Source organism: Suricata suricatta, chromosome 7 (assembly GCF_006229205.1).
Source record: "Suricata suricatta isolate VVHF042 chromosome 7, meerkat_22Aug2017_6uvM2_HiC, whole genome shotgun sequence".
Classification (NCBI taxonomy): Eukaryota; Metazoa; Chordata; class Mammalia; order Carnivora; family Herpestidae; genus Suricata; species Suricata suricatta.
This window is the reverse complement of record NC_043706.1, coordinates 144,345,308-144,368,294: the sequence shown is the minus strand read 5'-3', so window position 1 is coordinate 144,368,294 and position 22,987 is coordinate 144,345,308. Positions and strand designations below refer to the sequence as shown.

The following is a 22,987-nucleotide window of genomic DNA, read 5'->3' as shown; positions in this document are numbered from 1 at the left end:
TGCGGCGTGCGTGCACACACACGTGCCCACACACATGTGCATACACACACACTCCAGCCATGTGCGGGAAGTGGAGCATGGTCACCAGCAGGCATATTCTGAAGGGAAGTCAACATTTGAAGGGATAAAATGGACACGGTGTTGAGCAATAGTGTGCTTGTCACTTGGCTTCTCCATCCCCCCTCCCCCCAAGAGAGAGGTGCCTGATTTGGGAAGTTTGTCAGTTATGGTAGAAAGACTCCCACTGTGTCTGAGGTCAAACTGTCAGTGACTTCACAATCGGTTGGAAACTTGCAGAATATTTAGCAATCGGTTCTTGCGAGCCTCGGTGGCCCTAGCCCATCACAGGCCTTGGAGGGGTTTCCCGTCTCTCCGGTTTATCGCTTGGCTGAGCGGGGGCGGGCTTTGGGGAGGAACTGCCACCCGGAGAAAGGGGGTTTGCACAGAAGAGATTTCCTGTCTTCACAGCTGCTCGTCCGAGGCCAGGCCTGGGATGTCCAGAAGTCCAGTAGATAGTCTGTGATCTTTCTCACCTGGAGAGCTGGAAGTTCAAAGTAGGGCCTCCACAGACATGGGAACGTCGAGTGGAAATCCCAAGAAGGAGACCCAGAGAGGGGCGATCACAAGTTCTGTGCTCGTCCGTCTGACCCTTGACTGCCGGCGGGAGATGGATGCTGGGCGCCGGCGGCGGATCACGGCCGAGGACGGAGATCCGAGCTGCCGTCCATAGAGGTGGTTTGCACCCGGATCCCCATCAAGTTATCCGCGTGCTAGCACGGCAACACTTTTCAGGGGAATGTAATAAAATCCGGAGTCTGGGCAAAATAATATTCACAATGTCAAGAAAGAATCCAAACTGACACAACCTTCAATGAAACGGGAAAATATGACCCAGTCTCCACAGGAAAGCCATCCATGGGGGCGGACCCAGATACTGCAATTAGGAGACTAAGACTTTAACACAGGTATTATGCGATGCTCAGGACATAGAGGAAAATGCATCCACAAAGAATTGAAATGTGGGATCAGATGTTGCAAGAGATGTATTAGAAGGGGGGGCAGGGAGCCTGGCTTCTGCAGGAGGAGGAAGAGACCCAGTCTGCCTCCCAGGAGGGGCGGCCTCACCCCCCAACTCTGCTCCGTCTCTTCAATGAGCAGACTGGGAGGAGGGCGGCAGGCACGGCCGCCGTGGTCAGTCCCCTGCCCTCCGTGGAGGGAGGGCGGGCACCTCGGTTCCACAACTGCCACGGTGCTGACCTCCGGGTCTTTCTTGCAGCCGTCCTCTACCCGACCCAGGGTTCTGACTCTCACACACTCACTGAGCAGAGTCCGTTTTTTTTAATGTTTTTTTAAAAAAATTTAATTTTTTTAATGTTTGCGCATTTGTTTATTAGTGCAAGGGAGGGAAGGGCACAAGGAGAGAGAATTCCAGGCAGGCTCCCTGCTGCCAACGTGGAGCAGGACACAGGGCTCGATCCCAGGGACCGTGGGGTCACCGGAGCTGAAATGAAGGCTTGGAGGCTTAACTGAGCCACGCACGTGCCCCTCCAGTTTTACTTAGTGAAGTTTTGCTTTTTTGTTTTTTTCCAGATCTGCCCTTTTGTTTTTCTTAGAGTTGATAACTTTGTTACAGTTTCTTTATTGCCTTTTATTTTTCTGCTCATTTTTTTAAAACTTGTTTTAAGTCTCTGTTCAACTTTTTTGTGTTCTGAGAAATGGAATCCTTATTGAATCTATTGGCTCTTGAATATGATGTATTGTTTCCTTGTGTGTTTATCAATTTTATTGAGAGCTGTTTTCTCTTTTTCAGGTTTCTTCTTCCCATTGTGTGTGTGTTTAAAGTGTAACAGACCATCAGGATTCCCACCCAGCTCTCCCAGAACGTGGCCGCGCCTGTTTTCGCGGAGCGGCGGCAGACATTTCTGCTTCAGGACCAGTGTTTGCGTTAACTTCCTTACCGGGCCGCCAACGGGTAGGGGTGAGGCCGCGTCCCGCGCCCACTTAGGCACAGGCTCTTCACTCGGTGTCTCCTGCTCACGGGCAGGTGCTGGGGTTCTCGTGTCCGCCTGGGGGGGGCATTGGCGCCATGCTCGGGTCAGAGGCCTCGGCTCCCTGCTGCTCTGGCCTCTATGCCCGCCTCACGTCGGCCTGCACACTTGTCACCTTCCCTGTCTTGCAAGCGAAACACAAGATTCTAGTTGTCGCTCGTCCAGTAAACAGGGGAGTCCTCATCTCCTCAGCTGAACCAGTGGTTAAAAATGCAAAGGCATGGACGACATTTAGCTCTGTTTGGTGCTTGCTGTGGGAAGCTTCCAGAGCTGTGCACCCCCACACGGCCGGCACCAGGGGAGAGAGACCACCGGGTCTGGGTTTTGGGAAGAGTGTTCCTAAGGCAGCGAGAAGGCAGCACGGAGGGTGTGGAGGCACCAACACTGGCGTGGGCACCAGTTACGTTGGCGGGACCAGCACCCCGAGCAGGAGGTGGTGAGGGCGGAGTCTACACGGTGGTGGCTCACAGCAAAGAACAGGGGTCGGACATGAGGGTGGGAATGACTGGGAAAGTGCAATGGCAAGACGAGAAAGTCCTGGGGGAACGTCTGAACTGCCTCTGCCCTCGAGGGGGCCGGGGAAGGGGGAGGGGCAGGTGGGTAGAGGTGCTGCCCTGGCAGGTGGACGGACGGAGACCGGAGACAGTGACCTAGAGGAGGCATCAGACCAGAGACGGTGACGGAGCGCAGGTGTCATATGCCTGACTTCTCAACACAGGAAGAGGCAAGGCGGACGGGAAGCACAAGGAGGGGAACAGACCGCACTCTTGTATTTATGGAGGCGGTCCCGGAGCGGACAGGAGACGGTCCCGGAGCGGACAGCAAGCCCCCGTGGCCACAAATGCTTACTTGGAAGGGAGGGGTGGGGACGGAGGGAATGAGGAAGGAGAGCGGGAAGTTGGGAATGAAGGGAGGGAGGAAAGAAGGAAGGAACTGGGGGTGGGGGGAAGACAGGCCTGGAATCCCAGAATTGTCACAGAACGGCAAGAGCATCTAATTCCAACGTCGTCCTTGTCCCCAGAGAAGGGAGCGCACGCGTGTGTCAGTGCCGTCACCAGAATGCATATCGGTGACAAGTAGAAACGTCATCGTCTTGCTCTAAAGCCCGGTGGCCCTGTCAGGGAAGAGGCAGAACTCTGCGCGGGAGGCCGGGGACCGGGGAGCCAGCGGCCCCGGCGGAAGCCAGGCCCCCGCTTCCTTCCGGCTGCCGGCGCACACGTGCAGGCGCACAGGTGCACGTGGACGCGCACACTCGAACACACGCGCGGCCCACGTGAGCCGCCTGTGCACCCGTGCGCACACTTTCAGTCCCCGGATCCCTTTTGGACAGTTGAGAGCCCCTCGGCGTGCGCAGAGGGGATAATCGGGCAGGCGGTCGCCGGTCGCCCGTGTGTGCGTGAGGACGCGGCTCCGAGCGAGCACAGCCTTCAGCAACCCCAAGGGCGGCTTGTAGTCCGCCGGCGGTGAGCGCCCCCGGCACCGAAAGGCAGGTTTGCGGCGCCCCCGCGTGGCGGCTCTGCGAACTGCACCGGCCGGGCGGCGGCTCTGCTCTGCGGCGGGAAACGCGGCCTGGTCGCTAAGTAACGTACATTATTTTCTTTGCCAGACGCCAAGGATGATGCCGACATGACGCAACGAAGCGAAGTGAGGAGAAAAACTAACGTTTTACAACATGCCAATGAAGTTCTGACCGAAGAAGGCAGAATTTTTATTGAAATTTATAGCTTGAACTCCCGATTTGGTGCTGCTCAATTATTCCGCTTCACACACAGTTAAGCTCAGAGGTCTCGAGAAGGAAGAGAGGCCATCACACCATCGTCAGGAAGACGGAAACCATCATTTTTTTGAAATCAAGACAGAATGCCGTCAGTTGGTCAAACCCCAAAAGAACATTAAACAGATACAAAGTGGGGACAGTTGACCGAAAATACTTTGTGTTCAAAAGTAATTGAACTCGACAAGAATCATTCCGTAAGTACAAAGAGCCAGGAAAGGGGAAAGGCACCTTTTTTTTAAAGCAATGGGGAAAATACCAAATATGTCCGGGTACTGAAAATAGAAACCCAGGCACTAGGTTCCTGCAGAGAAGAAGAAAATAGAGGGAAGTCGTGTGGCTAACAGCACTGAAAATGGTCATGGTGGGAAAGCCTGCCGCGAGCTCCAGGTGACCGTGTCGGGGTCACGGCCGGAGACCATGAGCAGAACCGGGGCGGCCGCCTGCTCGCAGCCACCCCGGGACTGCATGTACGCGCCGGTCAGGCAAGCACTGCCTGTCCCGAAGGGAGCTTCCTTGTCGCACGGGCAAAGGTAAAGCGGGGTCACTCCACGACACCCACGGACCTGGGGTGCCCCAGGGCGTCCACGCGAGGGTTTCCGAACACGCCACATGACCAGAGAGCACCCAGTTACCGCAATCAAAGCCAGCACGCAAGGTCGATGGCTGGGTGAGCCGCGTGGCTTGTCGGGGGGACGTTGACTTGATTTCTGTGACGGGCACGCGCCGATCTAGTTAGAGTCCCCTCCTTTGGTTAGAGTTTTCCCCGGAGAGAAAGGGACGCGTTGGTAACCGTGTGCACAAAAGGAAAGTGGAGGATGGGGCCTTCCAAGTATGTCAGGGAGCGTCACAACGGACTGTGAGGTGTCAGGTGGGAACGAACGCAGCCCCAGAAATCAATGCATTAGGATAATAATAAAAACATGCAATCGTAAAACATAACAAAGTAAAAATAAAAACATAATACGGTCATAAGAGAAAGGTATAAAATTGGGGGCGCCGGGGGGCTCAGTAGGTTAAGCATCCGACTTTGGCTCAGGTCAAGATCCTGCACTTTGTGGGTTCAAGCCCCACATCACACTCTGTGCTAACAGCTCAGCCGGGAGCCTGCTTCAGACTCAGTGTGTGTGTCTCTCTCTGCCCTCCAGCCCCGCTCATGCTCTGTCTCTGTCTCTCAAAAATAAACATTAAAAATTTTTGAAAAAATTATATAAAATTAGAAAATTAAAAAAACAAAACTGAATATTAAAATACTACAACAGGAGTTCCTTTTTGGAGTGTGTAATAACACGTCGGAAGCACTTACCCTGAAACACGGACACTAAACCCCGCGGCCTCATCAGGAGCAGTGCGGCCGCCTGCCTCAGAGGACCTGCACCCAGCACCGCAGGGGCTGTGGCCTGGGAAGTGAACCCAGCACGCACCACCTCTTGCAAGAACTTCGACACTGAGCTCCAGCGTGACACAATAAAAGATACACCTGGCGGATTCCTCGCCGTGCGCTAAGCCCCGTCCTGCCTCAACCCCCGAGTCTGCAAGGGAGGACCGTTCCTGCCCCGTCCGAGCGTGGGGACACCCGCCTCCGGCAGGAGAAAGCTCAGGCCGCGTGTCTTTTCAGTGGCAAGTGGACACAAATTTGGCAGGAAGGTAATGATGTCGCTTCTGGTCCGATATTCTCATAAAGATGCCCTTTACCTAGAAACATGATCTTAGAGTCTCGGTACCGCTGGCAGTTCTTTCCCGAGGTCCTTGGACCCCATCAGCCCACCAGGCACAGACAGTAGGGGTCCTAACCTGGAGGGTGTCCTGGTGGGATGTCGGGAAAGATGGCCTTCAGAATGCGGCCCGGGCTCCTGTGAGCCGCGGCCCCCGGCTGCCAGCCTGTCCCCTGAGCCACATGGCTGTTGGCTGTCACAGCGTACGTGATTCCCTGGGCCTGGCACCATCAGGGAAACTGGGTTTTAATCTCAAAAGTTCTGGGCCAATCCGCTTTGTCCCAAGAAGGGGAGTCACGAGAGGCACCCATTCTCCAGAGAGGCTGAACCACGTGCTTTGCTTCCTGAGGCAGAAGAGTCTGGGCCATGTGCCGACCAGTCCAGACGCTGCCCTGAAGCACCTGGCCTGAGGAGGCCCGGGTCCCCGCAGGGCCCTGAGGCAGGGGTGGAGGGAGAGGGTTTGGGCTCATCCAGGCCACTGCTCCTGTGTTTCCCCCACCAGCCCAACACTGCCTCCCCCAAAGGGGTCTCCACCTCAAAGCCCATTTCCTCCTGGTGGAATCTCCCACCTTCCAGCGCCTCAGCAGACCTGCTCCGAGCCCTGGCTCTTCATGAATCTCTCTGCACCCTCAGCACAGCGGAGTCAAAACAAGGACTCCAGTGAAAATCCACGGAAATAACCCACAGTGCAGGGCGGGGGTGGGGTGAGGGCTGCTTATCAGGACCCTGGTCAGCCCAGATGGCGGGTGGCTGGGTCTTTGCACTGAAAGCACATTCCCTTATTCTTCATAGCGAGTCTCAGTGGCCGAGCGTGGGGGCCGTGGCGGGTCCGGGCTCCGCCGGCAGGTGGCAGTGCTGCTCTCCCAGGTCGGCAGGTGGCGCTGCTGTCCCAGGACGGCCGGTGCAGGGCAGGAGGCCGCGCTGTGGGCGTCGGGACCGCTGAGACTGTGCGCTTCCTGAAGGTGCCCGCCTTCTGAAGGAGCTGCGGGCTCCGAGAGTCCAGGGAGGGCCGAGCGCCGGTGCTGCGGCGCCTTCTGCTGGCCCCGGCCCCCCTTGTCCGCGCGGTCGCACGGGGCGCTCTGCCCCACGTCCCGGCAGTCTGCGAGACCCCCAGCGACCGGCTGGCGCAGGGCACTGCACCCGGCAGTTCCGGGGACCCCCGGACACCATCGTGCTGTGCCTTCCTTGTCCCGCGGGCACGCTCGCCCTTCCCCGCGTGCCCCGCAGCTCGCTGAGGACTGCACGTGACTACGCCTTGTCGCACAGCTGTGCAGCTGGTGCACGCGGGCAGCGCCCGTGCAACATCTGCACAGCTGTGCGTCCGGAGGTGCATCCCGCCCTGGGGCGGTCCGAGTGGCAGAGATGGCGAGCTGCGGCGCCGGCAGACCACGGCCACACTCCAGGGCTTAAAACTCACAGGCACAAAGTCCAATTCACATTCCATTTATCACGATGTTCATAAAACATCCGATACCTTTTTCAGTGTACAGAGAATCTGGGCTACCGAGACCCACAGAATTGTTTTAAAACATTCAGAATGTAGAAATTGCTTTCAAATGTTCTGTGTGGACCGTTTTTCCTTTCTTGGAGGTGAAAAGAGAAAACCTTTGAGTTTAAGCATAAACAGAGTCCACATGTATAGACTCCGTGTTTGTAGCCAAATGCAAGGTGGAGCAACACCTCTGAAAGTGAAGATGCCCCGTGTGCTGAGGCTGCTTTCTGGTGGGCTGCTGTCAGGGTTAACTTCCAGAACACACACAGCCTTCAGCTTTTCTCTTAAAAACAAACAAACAAACAAACAAACAAACAAAACCAACCCGGTGGTCCTAATGGCGCATTCACGGTTTCCTGATATTATGCGCATCTGAATCTTTGATCCTGGACCCACCGCACACCCCCGCCTGCCCGCGTCTCCCACCGAGTGGCCCCGCCCGCCCTGCCCACGGACCTCCTGTCTGTCCCCCCAGAGCCAGACGCCTCCGCGCTTCCCACGTACGTCTGGGAGACGATGCAGGAGAGGTGGGTGCAGAGGGAGCCCCTGGTGCTCCGTAGCGCCCCTTCTGACGCTGGCACAAGGCCCCTCAGGCAGTCGCCGCAGGGAGGCGGAGGGTGAGGTGCCCGAGCAGACGGCCGGGGAGCCCCTGACGGGTGTTACCTTCCTCATGCTGCTCTCACAAGTCCCTGCAGACCAGTGGATTAAAGCAACACACATGTACTCTCCTGAGTCTGGAGGTCGGCAGACTGAAAGGAAGGTGTCAGCCGTCACCCCCGGGGAAATGCGTTTCCGCCTTTCCGCCACCAGGGGCGCCCGTGTTCCAAGGTCTCGGCCTCCACGGCCGTCCAACCTCCGGCTCTCTGCTAGCCTCCACCTTCTCATCCCTCCGAGACCCTGCGACCACGGGGGCCCCTCCCGCCTCGTGGGGAGGCTCTCAGCTCAGAGCCTGACTCCGTCCCCCGCAACGCCCCTCGTGCCGGGAGGCGACATACTCAGCTCCGTGGCGGTTTCACACGGGCGTCCCTGGGGCCATTAGTGGGCCTCCCTCAGGACGAGGAGGAGGGGACAAGGGGGACTGCCCCAGGGTAATTCACGTGGACCCGGTTCCTTTGCTCCACAAGGTTTTCTGAGTCCAGTACAATGTCTGAGGTTCATAAACAACGTTATTGGCTTCAAAACGGGCAGTGGCTGCCGCGTTCAGGCTGATCAAGGCGTGATCATCCGCCCACGAGTCGCGGCGCCTCGCATCCTCTCGAACTGCCCGTGACCCGTCCTAGCCAGACCTCCGACTCGCCTCCGACTAGTCCCCAAATAGGCCCAAAGACCAGCCACACATCACAGAAAGCCCTAAATGGAAAAAGACGTCCTACTGAGCCTTTTACAATTCTGTAACCTTCTACAGTTTATACAGAGACGACACCGAGCGTGCTGCCGTGTCCGGCAGCGGGCGGGCGGGGGCTGCGGGCAGGCTGGAGCGCGGCCCACTGCGGCGGGGGCCCGAGAGGGGAAAGAGGCCTGAGTGGGGCCTGGTGGGCTCCCCGGGGGCCGCCCCCTCCGCTCGGAGGGGGTCTAGCACAGGAAGTGTGGCCAGCAGTCCTCCCGCCGGGGACCTGCCGGTGTGGGCGGTGGTGCTCAGCGACATCTGAACTCGGGGTCCCAGCGTCCTGTCACACGGCCAGCCTGGGAGGAAGGACAGGGAGCAACGAGCAGTCCCAGCGAGAGCGGCTCTCTGTGGGCGACGCCCTCCTGACGCCCCAGGCCGCGGCGAGGCAGGGACCTTGGGGCGGCCCGGAGCCCCGAAGCCCCAGTGCGGGGCGCCCGCCCCCTAAGGGGGTGCCGCTCTCCACGCGGGAACCCCAGCCTGGTTGATGTCACGCGTCTGGGCCGCGTGTGAGGGACACGGCATGAACAGAAGCATGGGAATTCTCTTGCAGGAGAAATGGAGTGACACCCACAGACGCGTGTCCAGACTAAAGCTGACAAACTCTATCCTGGAGCGTTTTGCCTCAGGCTTGGCGCAGCCCCAGAGGGTCATTTGCGCCCCCCGCCCAGGCTGGCTGCGATTACTCTTACCGACGGGTCCTGAGCTCGTGTGACTATGCAGAGATTGAACTCGGGCGTGCATCGCCTTTTAAGCATTAACTAACTCCGCGAACGTTCCACCACTCAATCCGTCTGTCAGGGCAGCCGAACCTGCCCACGTGCCTGAGCACCTGCTTCCCGGAAGAGGAGGATCCCGAACGGGAACAGAGAAGGGCCTCTCAGCCTTATGTTTCTCAAAATTCTGTTTTCTGATAAACAACCACCGGCGTGTCACACATTTCAAGTTTCCTTTTTGAAATGGAAAAGGAAAGGGAGGGAGAAAAGGAGAGAAGGGAGCCCCGGCGTCAGCGGGCCCCTCAGCTCTGCCTCCGACCCGATGTCCCTTCAGTGACCACCTGCTTCAGCAGTTTTCTGTGGACCGGCTGCCTGAGGTCACCGTTAGATACGGAGCAGCACGAACAGCCCTTACTAACAGAGTGGAGGTGACTCAGGACCCCCGCCGGCCGTGTGGCCGGGCTAATGAGAGGGCGGCGCAGGCCTCGTGGGCACTGCGGGCACCGGGCCGGTGACCTCGCTGGCGTAGGCGGCACGGAAGGGCTGGCCGCCGCACTGGGGCCACCGTCCTCCCGACCGCAGCCCCCCGCGGCCACTACCTGCGGAGGCCCCACTCGCCGCAGCCCATAAATAATAGTTTCCAGAAGTGCCTTTTTCTGTTTACGGCCAGCCCTCTCCTCCACACCTCCCCAGTGATCAATCTAGCCACACGGATCAACGGTCGTGTTGTTCCGGGGACATTACGGTCAGGACTGGATAAGTGCCGCGAGTCCCAGGCCTGCAGACAGGCCGTAAATACTGCATCGTGAATCTCCGTTTCATAAAATAAAGGGCAGGGCAGCCAGACGAGAGCCCTCCGCTTGGCGGGGATCAGTGGGCTCTTTGTTACCGGCTGGGGTGGCCGGGGCCCTGCTGTCACCAAAGATAGAGATGTGGGTCACTGGCCCTCACCGCTAATGACTCATGAACCCAGCCTGGAGCCCTGGGTCCAGAAATAACTCACACAGGCTGGGCTTGGTAAAGCAGGGCGGCTGGGGGAACGTGCAGCCTGGAGGCACCACGGCTTCCATTTGCCCCCCGCCACCTGCGTGTCGGCCACCAGCCTCCTTACGCTGCAGCTCCCGGGGCCGCGGTCCCTGGTATCCTGGGGTGGGGGCGCCGGGCAGCGGGACCCGGTCCTCTGTCCTGACCTTCTTGACCATGGGAAAGATGAGCTCTCGCACCCACCTCAGAGTTTGACAAAGAATCCGGAGAGGCTCAGTTACCGCCCCTCCCCACCACCCCTGCAAGCACAGAAAGCAGGAGTGAGCCCGGGCTGGGCTCTCCGTGGCCGGTGGGGGCCCGGGTGCAGGACTCGAGCTTCGCGTGTGTCTCGGGTCGGCCGCCAGCTCAGGGGGAGACCAGCCCCAGCCCTGCAGCCGCCCCCTCTCCACACCTTCAGGCCGAGTCCTCCCTCGGGGGCTCCCCGGGGCTTGAGTGGGGGAGCTCGACAGCAGGGGGGGCAGGGAGGAGGGGCTGTGGATCCACAGAGGACGAGGGACCAGCACAAGCAAGACGATACCTCATGTGTCCCTTCAGAATGATGTCTGATGACAGGGTGAGGCGGTCGCGTTGAGTTTTGTGGCCTCCTCTACTGGAGCCTGGGGTGGCGTGGACCGCGGTGTGGACCGCGGCAGGAGGGGGATGGGCCCCCAGGGCCAGGACGCCGCCCACCTCCTGAAAGAGTGCAAAATGGGGCGATTCCCGTGGCTCCTCTCCTTGAGGGTCCTCAGACACTGACCACAGCTCGGGGGCCACGACGGGGCCACGCCGCTCCAGGGCAGAATGTAAACCCCTTCACTGCCGCCTCAGCATCTATGGGGCCCTGGGGGACACTTTCAGGCTCAGGAACACGTTCGGGGGGACCCAGGTTCTGACACTGAGATGATTCGGGGGGCCCCTAACAGAAGCAACACCAAGGCACGAACAGAAAATTTGTTATAAAAGTAAACATTGACTCAAAATCTGAAAAGAAACCTCAACAAATTATGTATTTACAAAATCTGACAAATACTCCAAACATAAGAAAATCCATAAAGCATAATATGGTATTTTTATTGAATTGCTTTGTAACATACACTAAAGTTCTCCCAATCTGCTGCCATCTTTCCATGTGCTGATGGCCATTTCTAATTCAATGCCACCTATAAAGAGAACAGAGAGGAAACTCCATTTCTATACATGCACGAAATCTATTTTTATCGTTATTAATTCCTGGCATAAAACTTGTGATTTCATGTAAGAGACACTCACACAGGGGGCGCCTGGGTGGCTCAGTGGTTAAGCGTCTGACTTTGGCTCAGGTCATGATCTCACGGTTCACACGTTCAAGCCCCTCATTGGGCTCTGTGCTGATAGTCAGACCCTGGAGCCTGCTTCGTATTCTGTGTCTCCCTCTCTCTCTGCCCCTTCCCCACTCTTGCTCTGCCTGTCTCTCAAAAATAAATTTTAAAATGTTTAAGTTTTAAAAAAGGAAAAAGAAACACTCACTTTCTGTAGCAGCAGTCAGACGTGTGCACGGCTGACCCTGGCCTCTGATGGACTCCGTCTTGCACGACCACCTTGCATGACCACCGTGAGCACCCCGTGTTCTGTCTCCGTGCCTGCTGGCTGTTACTGCCTTTAACGAGTGTCCTGGACCCGAGAGGCTCTGCTTCGACCAGGCCTGCAGGAAACCGGCTCAGAACTCCCGGGCGTGGACATGTCGAGCTGGTCCCGCAGAATGGCTTCGGGCCACGCCCTCGGGCTGCTCCTCCGTCGCCCACCCGGCCTGCCCCAGGCCCAGAGGGGCCTTCCACATTGGGCTTGGCCTCTGCCCTCTGCCGCAGTCGCGGGCCGGGGGAGGACGAAGTGTGAGCGAGTGTTCTGGAAGCTGTTGCCAGGCTGGGGGGCGGGCACTTCCGGAACTGTCCGCAGAAGCCGCGGGAGCCCACCGTAGGCCCTGCCACACACGCACTAAACACGGCGCAGACTCGGGGGCGGGGCACAGCGCTGTCCACGCCTGCCCTGAGCAGCAGACGCCGCAAACACGGGTGGACGTGCCCCCAGCAGGGAGAGGGCTGGCGCGGTGGCGAGAGGGGAGGCTGAGACGTCAGTCCCGGAGACCCGTGTCTGCACGTGGCCCAGGTGACACGGACGGGCTGGCACAGGGCCGAGAAGCAAAGCCGCTCCAGCTGGGGGGGACGGGCGCCCACGGGTCGGCGGAATGAGCGGACGGGCCGGCCACGTGGAGCCGGGCAGTGACAGGGCGCCAGGCGCCGCCAGCTCGCTCTTGCCCCTCGTGTGAAAGACGTTTTCCGTACCGGAAACTCAAGCGGAACCGTGTTGGAAGTCAGCAGGTGTGTCTCTGATGAAGGCATGTGCTCCCGAAGGTTAAGGTCAGGGTTCAGGCTCCAGCCTATGGCAGCTCGAGTATCCCTTCCCGCGTAAGTGACATCGGGCATGGCCTCCCCCAGAACCAGGGGGGCCGGGGGGCCGGAGGGGACCGGTACCCGCCCAGCACCATGCTGGCCGCTCTGAGCCCCCCGGCCGCAGCTGCTGGTCTGTTCTGGTCTCTGGGCCCCGTTCACGGTCATCGGGCTGTCCCTCCGGAGAGCTGGTCGGGAGACAGGGAGGAGGGTGAGGAGGAATCAGGAGAAACGAAGGCTCCTGTGGAGAATGTGCCGCCTCACCCATTCTCCGCTGAAATAAAAATGCAGGCTTTGTAAAGTTTGCGATTTATGTTTTGGAAAACAATGGAGTTTTCTGAGTGGTGGAAATATATATTCCCTTTGAATGGCTCCCGAGCATTTCCCCGCCTTCCTACAGAAAATCCCTCCTCCCGGAAAGGTTTTCCTTGGCATGTTTCCATGAAGTGAAGTATTATTACAATGTGGTGTATATTTTTTACAGTTAAAGCTGACATTTTTGATTGCTACTCATGGATCAGTAAATCTTTTATTGGATACCTGGCTTTATTCTTCTAGAACTCTTTATGACCCCCCAATATATTGTAATTACTGACTCCTGTCAGCCCCACTTTGCCATTGGTCTACCCTTCCCGAGTGGAGCACCTGTCTGTGCTCTGGGCCGGCGCACTGGGGACATGCGCCAGGGGCCGGAGGGGACACTCGTCCTTAGTCTCAGCTGCTGTCGGGACCCTTGGCTATGCGCAGACTCTGGCTGGCGGTGCTCACAGGTCCTGGACACTCGACCCCGGAGTTCACACACAGACCACCTGAGAGCGGCCAGACTCGAGTCCCCGTGAAGCCCATGCCTGGCTCCACTGCATCCCCAGGGAAGGCCTTGGTCTGTGTCATCTTCTCTGGCTCCCCTTCCCTGAAGAGCAGAGGCTACCCCGCCTGGGTTTGGGGGTCCCCAGAAGCCCCTGCCTGTCACCCCCAACTCGTGGTGCCAGGTTCAGTCCAGGAGGCCTGAGGCTGCTCTGAGCGCCCCCCTACCAGGTGACACCTCCATCACGGCCGCTTCAGGAGCCCCCAAGACCCCTGTAGCGTTCCCAGCTTCTCTGGCCTCAAGGCCATTGGTGCACATTTCCTCCTGTAAGGTAGTCTCACCGAATCGTATGTGAACAGGGCACGCCCACCTTCTGACTGCCTCTCACACTGGTTGTGAGCCCAGCGCCTTGCTCTGGGCGGGGTGGCAAGGAAGGGCCATCAGAGATTGACTGAGGCACCGATGAGCAAGTGACTGGGGAGGACCCATGACCTGCAGGCCCGTTGGCAGGCAAGCCAGGATGGCCCACCTGTCACAGGCCGGAGGGCCCTGAAGTCACAGCCCCGAGGCTCTGCCCCCAGGTCAGCCTGCACACGGGGTCGGGACCCCGAGTTGCTGTGGGGTTTGGTTGCGCCCCTGTTGGGCGGGTCTGTGAGCTGTGCTGGCCGGGCGATTTGTAGGGACTCCAGAGGTCGGAGGTGAGGTCCCAGGAGGCGCCCCTCAGCCACCCTCACTGCCCGGGACTCACCATCCCCACCCCCATCCCCATCACAGTGCCCCAGTCACCCTGAGGCTGGAGCAGGGAGTGCGGCCCAAGGAGCTGTCACCTAACTGGGGACGGTGACTTCAATAAAGGCGAGATGATTCCTGGTCCTGAGAGGGTGGGGCGGAGAAGGGAGGCTGGGGCGGAGTGGGGGAGGTCCTGCCCGCACCGAGCCGACGCGGACGGCTGACCCTGTGCCCGCGGAGGCGTCCGCCCAGCGTGCGAGCCTACTCAGCCAGTCGGGGAGACTCAGGAGGGACCGTCCAGTAAATGATGGGTCACTTTTAGAATTTCAGGACCCCGTCTGGTCTGCAGAACTGGATAGGGGCCAGAGGCTGGGGTGAACCGTTTGGTTAAGTGTGATTTCGGCATTGGGTTTGGTATGACTTTCTTCTGCAGGCTCCAGAAGTTTGTATCACCTCTAACTAGATCTGGCTCCCGGATACATAGGCCACCAAAAATGTGCGCTTAGATGCCTTCACTTGGCCCAAACCATCAACCTCTGACAAATGCCAGCACAAGACAGCAACTAGGAATGTTTCACAAAACCTCCATTTATTATAAATTGCACTTTGTTCCTACTGAATGTTGAAAGTGACATTCGTAAACGGTCGCAGTAAAGTCGACTGTCTAGATCCAGTCTGGACGGTTCTTTCGGAAACTGCTCCTTTCAAGTTAGTGGTTTCCACCATTTCTGTGGTCTTCAATTTGGCCACATTCACCATCTTAGATCATCCTGGACCCACATGTTGCTTTATTAGAGTGAATTAAAATATATGTTTTAGGAAGAAGTGTCTTTTTCATTTTTATCTTTAAAAAATTTTTATCTTTTAAGAACATTTTGAGTGATATATTTGTGAGTTAGTGTAACTGCCCCTTGAATCACACCGTGTGAAATGCATGCGTCCATTTCTGCACTGTTTTCAGTGGATACAGCACAGTCTTACAAGTGCATTTTCTCTTCCTTATGAGTTTCTTAGTAGCAGCTTTCTTCTCTGTAGCTTACCTTATTATAAGAATAAGGATAGAATACATGTAACACAAAACACGTGTTAATCACTGTCCATGTGATCAGCACGTCTCCTGGTCACCGGTAAGCCATTGGTGAGTCAAGAGTTACACGTGTCCCGTGGACTGCGCACCGGGTTGGCGTCCCCTCCCTCCAACGTTGCTCACGGGTAAGTAGTCCTCCCTAAACCGTCACTGCGTGATTGCTGAGTGATTGATCAGCACTGCGTTAACGCTGTGAAAGTGAGCGAGGAGTCACACTACCTGCAAGGGACGGGAGGCGAGCGTGCGGGGTCCGAACTGGGAACCGCGGGGGCCTGAGGCTGGTCCTTTCCCCCTCTCCTCCTCCTTCTCCCCCTGACTTCCCCCACTTCCTCTTTTTATGTCCAGTCTTCTCAAGACTAAAAGAAATCAGATATTCGCCCCCGTGTGGTTATTCCATGTCCTGAAGGCAAACATGTGGTAGTTCTCACCTTGGTCAGTATTTAAACCTATATTTCTTGTCAGAGAAAGAAAAGTCCAGACAGCACCTGGAGCATCCCAGCGGTTATTAGAAGTAGAGAGTTGGCTTCCGTTCTCTCCTTCCCTGCAGGAGACTGCAGGACTGTCCACAGAACCTCAACAAAACATTACCTGATGAGAGAGAGCATTCCTTCTCGAAGCACGCGGGGAAGAACACCCTTCCTGAAACACAAGTATGTCTCAGTCACTGTATTTACCACACAGCGTGTCTCCACCCCAAATCGTGCGTGCTGACTGGCCTTTGGATCCACAGTGGTTTTTGGCTTGTGGCCACTTGCCTTGTGCCAACAAGCACTCTGCTCACTGTGGAGGGACGTGGTTCCTGGCCCTTTACCCTCAATGGTCCCTGGACTGGACGCCCAGCTCATGCCTTATTTTGACCCACTGCAGAGCCTTTACCAATTACACTTTATGGGGTCAGCATATTTCACAGAACACAGCAAGTATCGTATAAGAAAGTGGGTCCGGAGCAAGGCCCGACTTGCATAGCTATGCTATGGGCACACATTCTCCTTGGCCAACCACCGGCAACTCAACCCACCACCTGCCTTGGAAGAGTTCTTTTTCGGGTGGTGCACACCTGGAGGGGTCAGTCTCCTAGGACTTCATCGATTCGGTTGATTCTGAGAGTCTGACTGCTGAACGTGGTCTGGCAGTGATTTCCCAGGGAAGACGCAAAATGATCCCAGAGCCTTCCACACCCAACAAAGGGCGGAGCAGAGCTGAGCACATGGGGAGCTTTCGAGATCAAAGCACAATGACTCCAAAAGGGGCCATTTCTATTTACGTTGCTGTGGAAGGGATTTTCCTGCTAAGCTCTCTAAAACAGGCATCTGGATCTATCTGGAAAATTCAGGACGAGGCATAATCTTCAAGGGTTCCCATGCACCTGGGTAAACTTTCTCAAAGAGAGAGGATCAATCCTATTTAGGGCAGAGTTTGTGGGACGGATGATGGGCTGGATATGTGGTGAACAAGGAGCACGTAGTGAGACTAAGGGAAACGTTGACATTCTCCCTCTAGGATCACCATTCCCCACACCTCCCCTGCACAGAGAGCCCCGCTGAGGTCGACCAGCTGTCTGGTGTGCGTGGCACTGAGGGGTCCCAGAGCGTGGGATTCTCAGCATCCACAGCGGGGCAGTCCCAAGAAGGTGGGTCAGCCTGTGGAGGGAGAGAGGTTACCTTCTCTCCACCTGTTGGTAAGTAGTCTGAAAGCAGCAAGACCTTTTGTTTCTGACGGTTCTACCGAAGGGATTGGAGGTACCGCTTCTGCTCAGCACTTCCCTTCAGGTTTCTTACAAAAACATCCTGCCTTTCATTGTCCACTTTGCAACTTTCTTGATTGGGTATTGCTGACTGTAGACTTCCGCAGAGGCGCTGGCAGATTCGCGCATCTCCCTCCCCCTACCGTATCCCGGGGTGATGCTCCTTGTCTCTGCCCACTTTACCTGTCCTGACATCAGTCAGTTTGCTACACCCGCTCCCTTTCAGCCAGTCTTGGTGAAGTATCTTGCCAGAGTCCAGCTCCAGCGGGTCCAGGGGCCCCTGAAAGGATGGACGGGGTCGGCACGAGAGAGATGAGAGAGCCGCAGATTTTATTCTTTGTTGTTCATCCCCAGGCAGGCATCTCCGCTCAGTCTGCTTTGTTCTCTTCTTTATTGGTGAAGCCATAACATGACATCAGAAAATAGAAATTGTTTGCAGATTCTAACTCTTAGTGATATGGCATTTCAATCATCAAAGGTACAGAGACAAGTCTGACAGAAGTATTTTTGTAGAACCATCCCAACTTATTTTTGGCATCAATCCCCAAGGTTAAGAAAGTAAGAAACCTATCTTATTTTGTACGGGTTGGTTTTTGGCCAATAATTATGACTTCTTTTAAATGAACAAGTTATAATCAAATCATGTAATGCACTTACAGTGAGGTTAAGTAAATTTTACAATCAGAAGAATAACAAGATGTTTTAGTAAGAAACAGGATAATATACATATTATTTAAGTTAGTAACGCTAAAATTAAAACACAGGTTAAATTATATATAGACAGGCTGGGAGTGATTTTCTCTGGCGCATGAGCCACAAGAGAAAGAATGTGAGCAAGTTGCCAGAGAAAGCCCTTTCCGTGACGTGAGCGCGAGGGGGGCCCTGTGTGCGTTGACCTTGCACCCGGGTTTCTAATTTTTTTATCCATCCTCAAGCTGATGTCAGTACAAGGGAGGGTATTTGTGACTCCAATAGTGAAAATATATGCAGCAACTTATGTCCGGTCCTTGTCTGCTTCTTAGCTGTAAGTCAGGCTCTATTTCTCCGGGCCAGACTTCATTGTAACTCTCGTGTTCTCAGCCCCCCTTATGTTTGGGGTCTACAAGGCTCATTAGAAGAGCCTTTTGGCAAACATCTGCAGCGATTTGATCTCAAATCCCTTATGCAGGGGCAGGAAAATGCTTATTCTTATGGGGTAACTGTGTGGGGAATATCGGCCTGACTTGGAACATTGTGAGGCCTCATCAATAGCAACAGGCTTAATGTCACGTGAGCAGGAGCAGCAGAAGGAGATGCCAGTTCCGCCTCTCATGGCAGGAGCCGTGCACGTCTGCCATTTCCTTACTGTGACCGTGTCACCCAGCAAGGCCGGGGCGGCTGCCGCCAGTATCTGCCTGCCCACCTCTTACCGTGGCTGTGTCTTCACATATAAATGGGTTTCTTGCAGGCAACATGGAGTTGGACTTCTTACCATTATTGTTACTAATGTTATTCATTCTGACATCCTCTGTCTCTCAATTGGTTCATTTAGACCACTGATGTTTAAAATGATTATTTTCTTAAGATTTTCTTATTTATTTTGAGAGAGAGAGAGAGAGAGAGAGAGAGAGAGAGAGAGAGAGAGAGAGAGAGGACACGCAGTGGGGAAGGAGGGGACCGAGAGGGAGCGGGAGAATCCGAAGCAGGCTCTGCTCTGTCGGCAGAGTCCTGTGAGGGGCCACCTCACAGACCCTGTGACCATGACCTGAGCTGAAATCAGGAGCTTAACTGACAGAGCCACCCAGGCTCTCCTAAAATGGTCATTAATACAGTTGGATTATATCTACCATATTTATAACTGTTTTCTATTCATTATGCTGCTTTTTTCTTACCGTTTCTGACTTAATCTGGTTTTGACTGAACAGTTTATATGATTTCATATTCTCTCCTATTTCAGCATATCAATCACACTTGTCTTGACAGAGTTCTTTGTGCTCAGCCTAAAGTGTGCGACGTACACATACAGCCGATCCGAGTCCACTTCCCAAACTTCTGCACCCGCCGTGGGCGTCGACTCGGAGCCCCCACGCCCCCCTCCTGCCCCAATAGCATTGCTGTCATCGACTTCGCTCACAGATTCACCAGAATCACCCAGTGAAGTGTTAACTGTGAACAAAAGGTCACGTGTTAGATAAGCCAGTAAAACACCTTCCGCTGCTCCTCTCGGGGTGCTCCGCTTCCCGTGTGTGGATCTGAGCGTCTGGCCTCCATCACTTGCCTGCCGGAGGACTGTTCTGGCCTTTCTTCCAGGACAGCTGCATGGGCAATGAGCGTCCTCCTTTCTGTTCCTCAGGAAAAGACTCGATATCTCTTTCTTTTTTCTTTTTTTGAAATGTTCATTATTTATTTTGGAAGAGAATGTATGTGAGAGCAGGGGAGGGGCAGAGAGGGAGGGAGAGAGAATCCGAAGCAGGCTCCACACGGTCAGCACACAGCCTGACTCGGGGCTTGAACTCACAGACCATGAGATCACGACTGAGCCAAAATCAAGAGCTGGATGCCAACCGACTGAGCCCCCCGGGCACCCTGATAGCACCTTCATTTTTAAAGAATAATTCACTGGGTAATGATTCTTGGTTGGTGTTTTTTTGCCTTTAAACATTTTAAAGACAGCATTTCTTCCACATTTCACTCCTCTCTCTCCTCACATGGACCTGGTGAGGAGTCTGGTGTGACCCTCTGTTCTCACTCCTTCAGACCCAAGGCCGGGTTTTCTTTTTCAGAACTTTCTCTTCATCTCTGGCTGTCTGCACTTTGAATATGCTATGCCGAGGTGCAGGCTTTCTGGTGTTTATCCCCCTAGGTGTTCCCTGAATTTCCCAGATTTGTGGTTTGGTGCCTGTCATTAAATTTGGAAAATTCTTAGCTATTATCACTTCAAATATTCTGCTCTATTCTCTCCTTCTGTTATTCCCATGATGAGGCCTCACACTTTTATAATTTTCCTAAAGTGCTTGGATCTCCGCTTTCTCCTTATTTCCCTTCCTTCTTTTTTTCTCTGTTTTCCAGGGTAAGATGTGCTACTGACGTACCTTCGAAATCAATGTTTCTGGCAAAGGCTCTGTCTACTAATGAGCCCTTCAATGGCATCCTTTGTTTCCATTACTGATTTTGATGCTGAGCTTTTATTTTAATGCATTCTTAGAGCGTCCGTCTCCCTGCGGACATCATCTGGTCCTGTACAGTGGCCGGGTTTTCAGCAAAGCCCATAGCACGGCAATCACGGCTATTTAAACCTCACTGTTGGGTCACAGGTAAATCTGGTGCTGATGCTGGCTGTCTCTTCATGCTGCATTGTCTTCTTGCCATTTAACACCTCATAATTTTTTTATTTTTGCTGAGAGCTGGGTGTGACATAGTAGGTCATGGGAACTGAGGCAAATGGGCCTTTGGTGTGAATTGATGTGACCATGGTGAGGAGCTGGGCTGTGTTCACGCTTGCTGTGGCTCTGATGCCTGAGGCCCCAGTCTCCCCAGGGTCCTTGGTACTGACCCCCCGTTGTCTCGATCTCTGGAACTCTCAGACACGCTCTGCACACTGTAACCGCTGCTCCTCACTGGACCCGTGGCCCTGGTGGCGATTTACTTATCTCTAATCTGATGACACTGTCTCTTCCCTCTAGTGGATGCATCCCTGGGCTCTGACCTTCCCAAGTGTCTTAGCTTTTCTCTGCCCCTTTCATGAGATGGAAGGCAAGAGGGGCTAGTGTTGGGTCATTTCCTCCCTCCAAGTTGGGTACATCTCTGTTAATTCTTTGTCCCCTGAGAGTTGTTTTTTATGTAGAAAACTCTGGACATGTGCATCAGTTTCCTTGGGGTCTTGCGACAAACACCACAGACTGTGGTTCAAACCACAGACGTTTACTCTGTCCAGTTCTGGAAGCTGGAAACCCAAGCCCCAGGTGTGGGCAGGAGGCCCATCTTGGGCCTGTGGTCGCCTTTCCCCCGTGTCCTCACACGATCTTTATACTGTGCCCGTGTCCTCTTCCCCTCTCCGTACAGGGATGCCGAGCAGATTCGATCAGGACCCACCTACTGACCTTGTCTTGCCTCAATCACGGCTGCAAAAACCGTGTCCTCAACAACAGACATCCTGAGGTCCTGAGATTAGGACTCCAGCAGAATCTGGGGGGAGGGGAGACACAACTTAGCCCATAACTGTGTTTCAGAATGGTTATTTTTACATTCCTCTGACATGAGGGTTTTTTCTCAATTCTTTGCCTTGAGAAGCTGCAGGGGTACCTGGGAAGAAAGCCTCAGAAACTGTGGGGCTCCCTGTGACTGCAGCCCCTGGGGTCTCTCGGTCTCACAATTGTCCACCCTCAGCCTCCAAGAATTAGTTTAAATTGCCATGGAGACTTTCTTCCCAGGCCATGGCTCCATGACTCCTCCCCCAGGGAGCTGAACTTGGCAGTGCCCCCTGGTCTGTCTGTTTCTCTGTCTCTCTAGATTTGGGGAGACATGAAAAGTCCATGAAAAGTCACTGATTTCCAGTTTGTCTAGCTTTTTCTTGGTGAAAGGATGAGGGACAATGTCCAGGCTCTCTCCAGGTTAGAGGGGACCTGGAGGTGGCCCCCGGCTCGCAAGCCCAAGGTGAAGGGACCCCGAGAGGAGGTAAAAGGGGCCCCATGCACCAGGGCTTCTGCAGACATGGGGGGAAAGGGCCTCTCCCGGCCTCCCCCTCAAAGCCACCCCGTCCGATGCTGGTGCTTCCCTAGGCCAGAGCCAGAGTGTGTGTCTTGTCCCCTAAGAGCCCCAGTGTGGACGTGAGATCCCCATCATTCTGCCAAGTCCCTCCCCCGCACCCAGGGACACCGTGCCCTCCGGCGGGACCCCATCTGAGCCCCCAGGCCAGCTCAGGCTCTCGCCCTGAGCCCGGCTCCTCACCCTGCGCCCGGCTCCTGCCCCGTCGCATCTCCCCGCCGTCCTCGGGCCTCGGTCCCCGGATTGCTTGCAGGAAGCTGTCCAGAGCTCACGTTGCAGACTTTGCTGTTTCCTTTCTGAAACTGTCCCACAACCGGCAAGAGCGCGATCCTCCTGATGATCTCTTCCGGCAAAGCGCTGCGCAGCCCCTTGGCTTTAGTCCACCCCTCTCCTCGTTGTCTGTGACGTCGCCCTGTCCCCCTACACGTGCCCTCCCGCTGCCCACCCCTGGGCTTCCCAGAGCCCCGCAGAACTGCCAGGTCCCCCCCTGCCTGAAGCCCCTGCGTGTGTGGCAAACGTCCACCGCCTGTGCCAGCCTCCTCGGCTCAGTCCTGTCTGCGGGCACAAGCCCTGCCCTCCGCGCTCCGGGACAAGAGCCCCCGGGGCCAGGCCACTTGGCCGTCTGGGTGCTGGATGGCACAGCGAGCTCCCCTACACAGGGTTTCCGCGTTCAGTGCCCCCCATGCGCTCCCGGCAGGCAGAGGGTCGCCAGCGCAGCCAACCCTCGCCGGCTACCTTGGCTGATGTATCCCCATGACACACCCAAGAGGGACTGTCCCCCACACACACTGTGCGAGGAGGCACCGCCACGCGCACACACGCCTGGGGATGGGCCCTGCGGCTCCCACCAGCCGGAAATGCACAAAGGGTCTAACAGCATCACACGATAGATGTGCAGATTCGTTCTCATCACTCATGGAAACGTCCAGAAAATCACAGACATACGTGGTCAGTGGGCTGTTTCTTAGGTCAGCTTGTGGGAACGATGGGAAGATGGGGGGGAGCTTGTGGGCGCTCCCCCCCGATCCCCCCTGCTCACCCACCTCTCCTCTTCCCCTCCCCTGCCCCTCCTACTCCTGCCCCATCCTCTCCCATGCCCACCCCTCCCCTTCCCCAACTCCTCCTTACCTCCTCCCACACCCCGCTCCTCCTCGCTCCTCTCCCCTGCCCCTCCCCGCCCCCTCCCCCCGCTCTGTCTCTGTGTCGCTCTCTGTCCGTCTCTGTCCCTCCCGAGCGCACCGCACACACTTCCCTCCCTGGCCGCCATCACCCAGCTGTCTGCATCCCTTCTCTCCCACCCTGAA

General features: G+C 55.8%; 1 long non-coding RNA gene across 1 annotated transcript; it reads left to right on the top strand.

Moving 5' to 3' along the window:
- Positions 1 to 361: 361 nt before the first annotated feature.
- LOC115296234 lies at positions 362 to 4,888 on the top strand. The gene is made up of 3 exons (XR_003910796.1): positions 362 to 965; positions 1,811 to 1,972; positions 3,655 to 4,888. It is a non-coding gene; the product is annotated as an uncharacterized LOC115296234 (long non-coding RNA).
- Positions 4,889 to 22,987: the final 18,099 nt, after the last annotated feature.